A 9024-nucleotide genomic window follows, 5' to 3' on the forward strand; every position below is an offset into this window, starting at 1 on the left:
TGCATATTTGTTTCACTAAATAAAAATATTCATGCATGCGTGAGTGCGGGCACATTTGCTACGTCGCGCAACCGCAGTCGTGGCCGAGTGGTTAAGGCGATGGACTTGAAATCCATTGGGGTTTCCCCGCACAGGTTCGAATCCTGTCGGCTGCGTGATATGGGCCATGCATCTTTGTTTTAATAAATAAAAATATTGATGCATGCGTGAGTGCGAGCACATTTGCTACGTCGCGCAACCGAAGTCGTGGCCGAGTCATTCTACTTCCGGCCACCGGCGTGTACGGACAAAGAATCATGAGCTCCGGCGGAGCGGCGGTTACAGCCAGGCTGGCCGCGGTAACAGGCTTGACGGAAACGATGATAAGGAATATCAGATCATTTTGCCGCATCTGCCCACCGGACGTGTTGTTTTGAACACAGTTTCTTTTTGCACGGTGACGTGCCAGTGCGACCCTTCACGGTTGAAGATTTCCGGGACGCTCTGGCCAAGACTGGTACGCTCCCTGACGTGGTGGCCTTGGGGGCTTACCAAATAAACCATGTCTGGGCGGTGACTTTGAGCAGCAGTGAAGCAACCAAGCGGCTGCTAGCCTTCAAGGAGCTTCATGTGAAAGGTCGACGGTGTACCATCATTGACCCGGAGGATCAACAGGCTAAGCTATGGCTCCACTGAATGTTGCATGGCCTGGCGGATGAGGATATCCGAACTGCTTTTGCGGCTTTCGATGAGGTGACCGAAGTGTCCCGTGAGCGGTGGCGAGTCCAGGGCGTTCACGAAAAGGGCTCAACAACGAGAACCGTGCTCCTGAAGTTGAAGCCCGGGATGAAAATAGAAGACCTGCCTCACCAGATAAGAGTAGCAGGGGAGTTGGCCCTTGTTGTGGTGGCTGGGCGGCCAATGCAGTGCCTGCGCTGCCGCGGGACCGGTCATGTGCGCCGAGAATGTAAGATTCCGCGTTGTTCGACAAGAAAGCGTTTTGGCCACTCCGAGGAAGATTGCGTACGAACGTACGCAGTGGCTACTGCACCAACAGCGAGGGCGGACATGACGGAGCACCAAATGGTATCGCAGAGACAGAAGAGGCCGCAAAAGGGGTCGTAGAAGCTGAAACGCTAGAAGCAACGACATTCATGTTAGTGCCCCCGGGGGGTGGTGACGAGATACTCAGTAGGCCAGACGAGGAAGGCACACTACCAAACAACGGACCGTCAGAAGAAGGAAGGGTGAGCGATGCCGAGAGCTCAACTATTGAACTTCCGGAGTCTACGGGCCGACAAGAAACCCTCGTAAAGAGCAGTAGCCGAGCGACCAACGTCCAAGGCCCGGTGAAGCGTGCCCACGACGAGAGCACCAGTGAGACAAACAAGGCAGAGGCAGCTAGCAACGACGAGCCGCCGATAAAAACGCCAATAGGGAGGAAGGCGACCTTCAAACCAAGACTGAATGTCTCGACGGACAGGAGAGCTGCCGAAAAGCCGCCCCTGTCGCAGCGCCTGTCCGTGTTGTCTTCCTTCCGTCCTTGTCCAAGTCGCGCTGTTCTTCAGAAAATGGCATACCAACTCGCCCAAGCATCAGTTCTGTCACAAGGTCTGCCAGTCCAACCTCATGGCTCTGGCATCAACGAAAGCGTCTAGCGCCATGCTAGACGTGAAAGGTAAGCACCATTCTCTTGGCCTCTTTTCACTCTAAGAAAATGGCTTATGTACTGTCACTAAAGATTGCGACCCTTAACGTGAGAGGTCTAGCAGCGAAAAGGAAGCAGAGCCAAGTCCTGCGCCTTTTAAATGAAAATGACATCGATATACTTGGAGTTCAAGAGACAAAAGTCGAGGGTCAACAAGAGACCGAGAGCATGGAGCAACGTTTCACGTCGCGGTTTTACGCAGCTGTCAGTGATGCAGTCGGTACTTCTGCTGGATGCGTCCTGTTTGTGAAGAAGTTGCCGGGTCTTGTAGTGCAGTCGCATGCTTCTTTTCCGTCGGGTCGGGGTGTGGTCCTCGATTTTAGTTTTTGCTCGGCTGAGTGGCGTGCTGTTTGTATATATGCACCTACGGTAGCTGATGAAATGGCTGCTTTGTTTGATTTTGTTGAGGAGTATTTTGAACATGGGTAAGCAACTTGTCTTTCTGGGAGATTTCAATTGTGTACTGAGCTCCGGTGACAAATATAGCCATCGTAGTGCATTTAGGGACAGTAGCACAGAGGTGCTTTCGCGCTTGATTGACGAGTTTGCACTGTAAGACGTTCCAGACTGTCTCACGAGTGAGCGACGGGATCAGTATACTCATTTTCAGGGTGCTAGCCACGCCCGCCTTGGCAGAATTATAGTGTCCGCAGAACTGGCTCCAAAATGCCAAGATTATTATGTTTTGGCGGTAACGTACGCAGATCACTGCATGGTTCAGTGTACAATTGGAACAAGAAAGGGAGGTAGCGGTTTTAATTGGGATTTGTGGAAGTTAAATATTAAACTGCTGAATGACGAGCAATTCACCAGACTTGTAGAAGAAGAAATTGGTAAGATTTGTCAGGAGGACACCCACGAACTGGGTCAAGAATGGGAACTGTGTAAGCAACAATTAAATCAAAGCTATAGAAAAGGCCAGCTGCATATCAAGAAAAACAAAATGAAATGCATTTAAGATCTTTGCTAGATAAATTGTTAAGTGTAACACGCCAGGGTTATACATGGACGACGTTAGAAAAATAAAACAGACCAACTGAATGACGAAGACCATTATCGCGCAGCACTGGTGCGTGCGAGAGAGGAAAAATTGGCCATGGATGAGACGCCGACAAAAAGATCGTTGGGAATAGAAAAAGCAAATGCAAGGCGAAATCACGTGGCAGAGGTAGATTGGGCAGGACGCACAGAAACCGATAACGAAGGAAACGCGAAAGCTTTCCGAGAGTATTATGAAGGGCTATTTTCCTCCCGAGAGGTTTATTTGGACCGTTTTAAAGAATCCTTTCTTGAAGCGATGCCAAAAATTGATGACGAACAAAAAGAAAGACTCGAACGGCCAATAAGCAAAAAAGAAGTGCTGCAGGCAATAGAAAATTTAAACCCAGGGAAATCACCCGGGCCTGATGGCCTGAATGCGGCTTTTTATAAAGCGTTCAAGGAACAGCTATCTCCTTTGTTATGTGCCTTATATAATGAAGCGTATGAACTGAAGGCACTGCCTGCGTCTTTCGGATCGTCGCACACAGTACTTATTCCGAAAGCTGACCAACCAGATAAGCTTAGGCAGTTGTCGTCTTACAGGCCCATTGCTCTGACAAACGTTGATTACAAGATTTATATGAAGGTTCTTGCTGGCAGACTACAAACGGTTACATGCGAACAAGTGGGCCCTCACCAAACGTGCGGTATCAAAGGGCGATCCATCTTTCAGAACATTCACAAAGCGAGAAGTGTGCTCGAATGCTGCGATGCAACTTACGCATGTGTTGCGATACTGCAGTTGAACTTGGAGAAAGCTTTTGATTGTGTGGCACATACTATTCTGTTCAGTATATTAGACTATGTTAATGTCGGCTCTGTTATTCGAGAGGGAGTGGCCTTGGCGTACCGTAACTGCACTACGAGATTAATTGTCAATACATCATTGGGGGCCCCCATCAACGTACGACGTTCGGTGCGCCAAGGTTGCCCCATCAGCCCTCTTTTGTTCTTCATTTATATTGAAACATTGTGTTTAAGCATTCTACAAAACAATGACATTGATGGTTTTCGACTGCAGGAGTCAGAAGTCAAATTTCTGGCTTACGCAGACGATGTTGCGGTTTTTTGTGTAAATAAGGAGAGTATAAAGAGGACAATGGAAGTGGTAAAACATTTTAGCAAAGTCACAGGGAGTCAAGTTAACTGGGGTAAGTGCCTGGGATTTTGGCACGGAGAGTGGCAGCTGACCCCCGACACTTTCGCTAATGTGTCGTGGTTTACAACGCCTGCAAAGTACTTGGGTGTGCTCTTAGAACTTTACAAGGAAAGCGAGCCATACTGGCTAGAGCAGGTCAAAGAAACCCGTGAAAAAGCGGAGAAAGGGAAAAGCGCTCAATTATCAATATTTGCAAGAGCCGCAGTTTGCAACCTGTGTTTAATTAGTAAGTTATGGTATGTAATGCAAGTGTTGCATTGCTCCCGTGTAAATGTGCAAAAATTGCACCGAGTTATTGTGGCGTTTGTTTGGGCCTCGAGTTCGGAGAGGTGCAGTCGGACAAATTTGTTCCGGCAGGTGAAGCATGGGGGGCTTGGTCTGGGTCATTTGTTTGTGCGACAGATTGTCAACCGGTTTATGTTTTTTTGGGATGCCAGCGATCCATTTCTGCGCACAGTGTGTCAACAAAGACTCGGTTGAGCGTCGCCTGATTTCGTAGTTTATACTCAATGTATGCCGGATTCTCCTTTTGGATTCTTCAGGGAAATTGTTGTGAGCGTAAAATTCCTAAGCGCGCGTTTTTCGAACGAGTATTTAAGTAATGTTAACAGGAGAACATTATACAAGGATGTTTGTGAAGTGGTGTTCCCGGTGCCGTTGTACAGAGCTTTATACTGTGGCGGCACAGGAAGTAATGTATTAAAACGCGTAAAGAAAATGTAAGTTGCTACGGGAGCTAAAACGTTTTTCTTTATGCTACATACCGGTACTTTGTGTGTAAAATCATTTATGGAGGAAAAGGGTATGTTCCTACCGTGGGGGGCCCAATGTCTCATCTGCAAACAGCCAGAGAAAATAGATCACGTGTTTTTGCATTGCTGGGAGGGGGTATATTTGTGGGATGTACTGCAAAGGACAATAAGAAACAGTTGCCACTTGATTCCCATGGCATTAGGTATTTGCCATTGGATAACCATGATGATATGCCGTTAGACCAGGTTATGTTAATGTGCCTCCACAGTATATGGCGTGCACGAATGGCTGGTTATTACTGCGATCCAGATGCGCGGCCAGCCCGCATGTATTTCCGCGAAAGCGTGCAGCGATGGCTCGACATGCTTAAATTGCAACCATGTGTTCCTGAGTGGCTGGCAAAGCTGGAAACTTTGACGGTGCTCAAGGAATTTTAACATGACAATGCCTGCCCCTCAGTGGGTGTTAGGCGACACGAACTAGCTTTGTGTACATATATTATTCCTTTGTTCCATTTGTTTTGAGTTCCAGTGCGGTGTATTTGCGTCAAAGTCAGGCAATAAAGAAAAAAAAAGCAGTTGTGGCCGAGTGGTTAAGGCGATGGACTTGAAGTCCATTTGGGTCTCCCCGCACAGGTTCGAATCCTGTCGGCTGCGTAACATGGGCCATGCATCTTTGTTTTACTAAATTAAAGTAGTCATGCCTGCGCGAGGGCGAGAACATGTGCTACTGCGCTCAGTCGCAGTCGGGCCCGAGGGATTCCACTCCCGGCTTCGCTATCGAGCGGCCGTGTGTGTTATGGGCTCCGTCGGAGCGGCTTCAGCGGCCCAGCAGGGGTAACAAGTCTTTTGCCGCTGTTTCTTCAGCAGGATGGGAATACCAGGTAGTTTTACCCAGTTTGCTGACAGGGCGCTTTGTTGTAAACACAGTTATTTTACACTGAGATATCAGGGCCCGCCCTTACCAGGTGGAAGATTTCCGCGATGCGCTCGCTGAATTACAGCTCCTACCGGAAGTCATCGCCATCGGAGCTACCTGCGGGTGGTTACTTTCAAGGATGAAGACGCCGTGAAGAAAATTGTCAGAGCTGGTGAGCTGGTTGTGAAAAATCGCAGTCTCGTCATTGACCTAGCTAACCAGGATGTACGCATGAAAGTACGCTGGCACACAGAATTCCGGACGGAGACGTGAAGCTCACATTTGCGGCATTTGGCAAGGTCACCGATGTCGCCTGCGAGCGGTGGCGCTTGCAAGACATAAGGAAAAAAGGGTCTACTACACTTCTTGTGATCCTGAATCTCAAGTATAAGGAACAAAGCTTGACGACATCCCGCACCAGGTAAGCATCGCCGGTGAACTGACCCTTGTTGTCGTTCGAGGGATGGCTCCGCTATGCCTACACTGCAAAAACAAAACCACTTTTTCTGGACGTTTGTCTCATTCAAAACGCGCTTACACCTTGCTTTTTGGGTGTTTGTGCTATTGCAAATAACTTCTTGCATACCAAGTGGTGCTTTGGTTGGAGAATATGCCTTAGGGTGTAACGGCCAAGCAATCTAACATGCTGAGGGATACGGCTGCGTAACTTCGTAGCAATTTATACACAAGCGGCGCTGCTAATATAACGCAATATCTAAACAAAGCACAAAAAATAACGTTATAATTAAAATTACACACCAGTGCTTTCTAAAAATTAAACTGAAACAAAATTTCACCGCCAGGAGGCCGCCGGTAGCTACGCACGCTCGCGCTCTTTTCAAATTTCGCAGTATGGCCGCTCATGGTGGGGTGTGTTTCGACCACGTTTAGGCGAATGCTGAATGTGCTTCTTCGATTGTTTGCCCTCGTGAAATGTGTTGCGTTTCGCATGTATATGTGTACAGAAGTGTGTACGCTTGTGAAGTGCCTTCTACATGTGGTGTTTAACGCAAACGGCCATTTATCGTGTCGGCAAGTGTCCGGGTTTCTTTGTGCTTTGACCAGGCGGAAGGACTGCTGCGCCGTGTCATGTTTGAAATGCTCGAAAGAAGAAGGCATGGACGATTTTTTTTCTTCGTGACTAAGAGGTATATGCGCCGACTACATTGCACTCGCTCTGAAATCGCACTGTTGGTTCGGGGCCGGTGATACGAAGGAGGACAGCATACTGCACGGCTGACGCAATCGCCTGTAAAGGTAAGTATATTCTTACGCACAATGCGCTTTGTGAGAACTGTGTCCTACCGGATTATTGCATTCTGTGTCTTTTTGTGCTGTAACGCTCTGGAATATGCTGAAATAAAAAGGTGGGAAACGCGCTTGTTTTCACCTGGCTGCCAAAATGACATCGCACATGTGGTTAGATGTCGCGGCGAGTTACGCAGATTTCGCGCAAGAACATCAGTCTCAACTTTCTTGAACAGAAATTATGTTTTTGCTACGTTTCCTTGCATTTTGTACGCGCAGGAGGCTTACGAAACGATTTTCGTTTCTTGAATGTTTGATACTTGCGCTCAGTTCGCAACGACTCGCTTTTGTTCTACCGCTTCTGTTCGTACGGCAAGGTCTATGTCGGCGTACCTTAATTCTCCTGGCACCCTCGCCTAGCGAATGTGCCAGGAGAATTAACTAGCGAGTGCAGCGCCCGAGAGTGACGCTGCATTACCGACCCGGACTTTCAACTCGGAACCTATCCCCACAGCCAGACGTAACCTCATTGACATTCTTGTGGACGGAGTATTCGTTTATGCCATTATTGACACTGGAGCCATATTTCAGTCCTTAGTTCGTCGTTCTGCCAGCGCCTCAAAAAAGTTCTTACGCCCGCTAACACCTCTACAGTTCGTGTTGCTGATGGAAACATTGCTACCATCATCGGAATGTACACTGCGCGCATCAGCATCGCTGGCCATCACGTCCCTGTGCTCTTTGCCGTCCTTACTAGTTCATCATCATTATCATCATCTTTATTTTCACTGTGAGGTACATGTGCATGGATTATCAGTATTACAGAAGAAGGTCCCGAAGTATAAACTGTCCGGGGGACCTCCTATGACAGAATGGATAAGATTAGCAGGTAACATACTAGGCAATGAAGAAAAGAATATACAGGCGTGCAGAGAAAAACTATAACATAATACTAACGAGAAACAGTGCAAATAAATTCAAAATAAACAGGAACTTCAAACAAAAAATTCACGAATTGCAGAAATTAGGGCATTATTAGTACAAGAATAAATGAAATGTAAACACGGAAACTATTATCCAGACAAACATCTTTAGTCGGTGGAACAAAAGAAGGTAGGAAATTAATAGGTCATTAATGAACGATGAAATGAATAGTACGCTGTGCTTTAATTTCTGGAGGCAGTGAATTCCAAACAGATATGCCTGAGAAGTATGCAGTTTGTTTCCCATAATTGGTCCTGATTTTAGGTAGTAGTAAATTATGATCAGCAAATCTGGTGTTATTTTTGTTAAAAAGCTTGGGTGACTCAAAACCACTAAGGGCGACATGTTTATTACGCGTTTTAAAGATGATTGATGCCAATCTAAAATTAAGCTGTATCGACAATGCCAGTATGTTAAGTGTGCGATAATAATTGAAGACGGATGCACGGTAAGGGCTGAAGGTAAGTATGCGGAGTGCATGATTTTGAAGGTGGCGAACACATGAAAGGTGAGTGTTGTATGTGTTACCCCATGATGATATGCAATACGAAAGGTGGCTATGTATGAAGGAGAAATACAACATGCGAAGTGTAGGTAGGTCAAAGTAATGTCGGGCTTTAATTATTACGTGAATACCGAAGCCTGCTTTAGATTTAATGAATTTGGTATGCTGATGAAACTTTAGTTGATTATCTAGGACGACACCAAGAAATGTAGTAGATTCTGACGGGTAAATTGTGTCCGTGCCTAAATGTACCTGAAGAGCAGGAACTGCCTCTTTATTGCGTGAGTGAAAAATCATAATGGTGGTCTTTTTTGGATTAATTAGTAGATGGTTATTTTGGCACCAAAGGTGAATACTCATAAGGTCAGCGTTCAAATTGGCGGTTAGTACAGAAACATCGCTAGCGTGAGAAAAAATGGTAGTATCGTCAGCGTAAAGAATTGAACTAGAGTAGTTAAGGCATTTAGGCAAGTCATTAATATAGATAAGGAAGAGAAGAGGGCCTAAAATGGATCCCTGTGGAACACCGCGGTTAATTAGCTTAGGATCAGAAAATGTGACACTGAATTCAACAACTTGAAGTCTGTCATTGAGATAGCTACGTATTAGTTGAAGCGCAGGACCAGAAACACCAAGGCATTCTAATTTTTGAAAGAGAATGTTATGGGTAATTGTGTCGAATGCTTTTGTGAAATCTATAAAAAGGGCGCCAACAAAGTAACCACGATC

General features: G+C 46.5%; 2 non-coding genes across 2 annotated transcripts; both read left to right on the top strand.

The window, feature by feature from the left end:
• The first annotated feature begins 73 nt into the window (after positions 1–73).
• Positions 74–155, top strand: TRNAS-UGA (transfer RNA serine (anticodon UGA)). The gene has a single exon. It is a non-coding gene; the product is annotated as a tRNA-Ser (tRNA).
• Positions 156–5214: 5059 nt separating this feature from the next.
• On the top strand, positions 5215–5296 carry TRNAS-UGA (transfer RNA serine (anticodon UGA)). The gene has a single exon. It is a non-coding gene; the product is annotated as a tRNA-Ser (tRNA).
• The last annotated feature ends 3728 nt before the right edge of the window (positions 5297–9024 follow it).

The sequence above is a fragment of the Amblyomma maculatum genome, chromosome 2 (genome assembly GCF_055883805.1).
Source record: "Amblyomma maculatum isolate TAMU_Amacu chromosome 2, ASM5588380v1, whole genome shotgun sequence".
Taxonomy (NCBI): Eukaryota; Metazoa; Arthropoda; class Arachnida; order Ixodida; family Ixodidae; genus Amblyomma; species Amblyomma maculatum.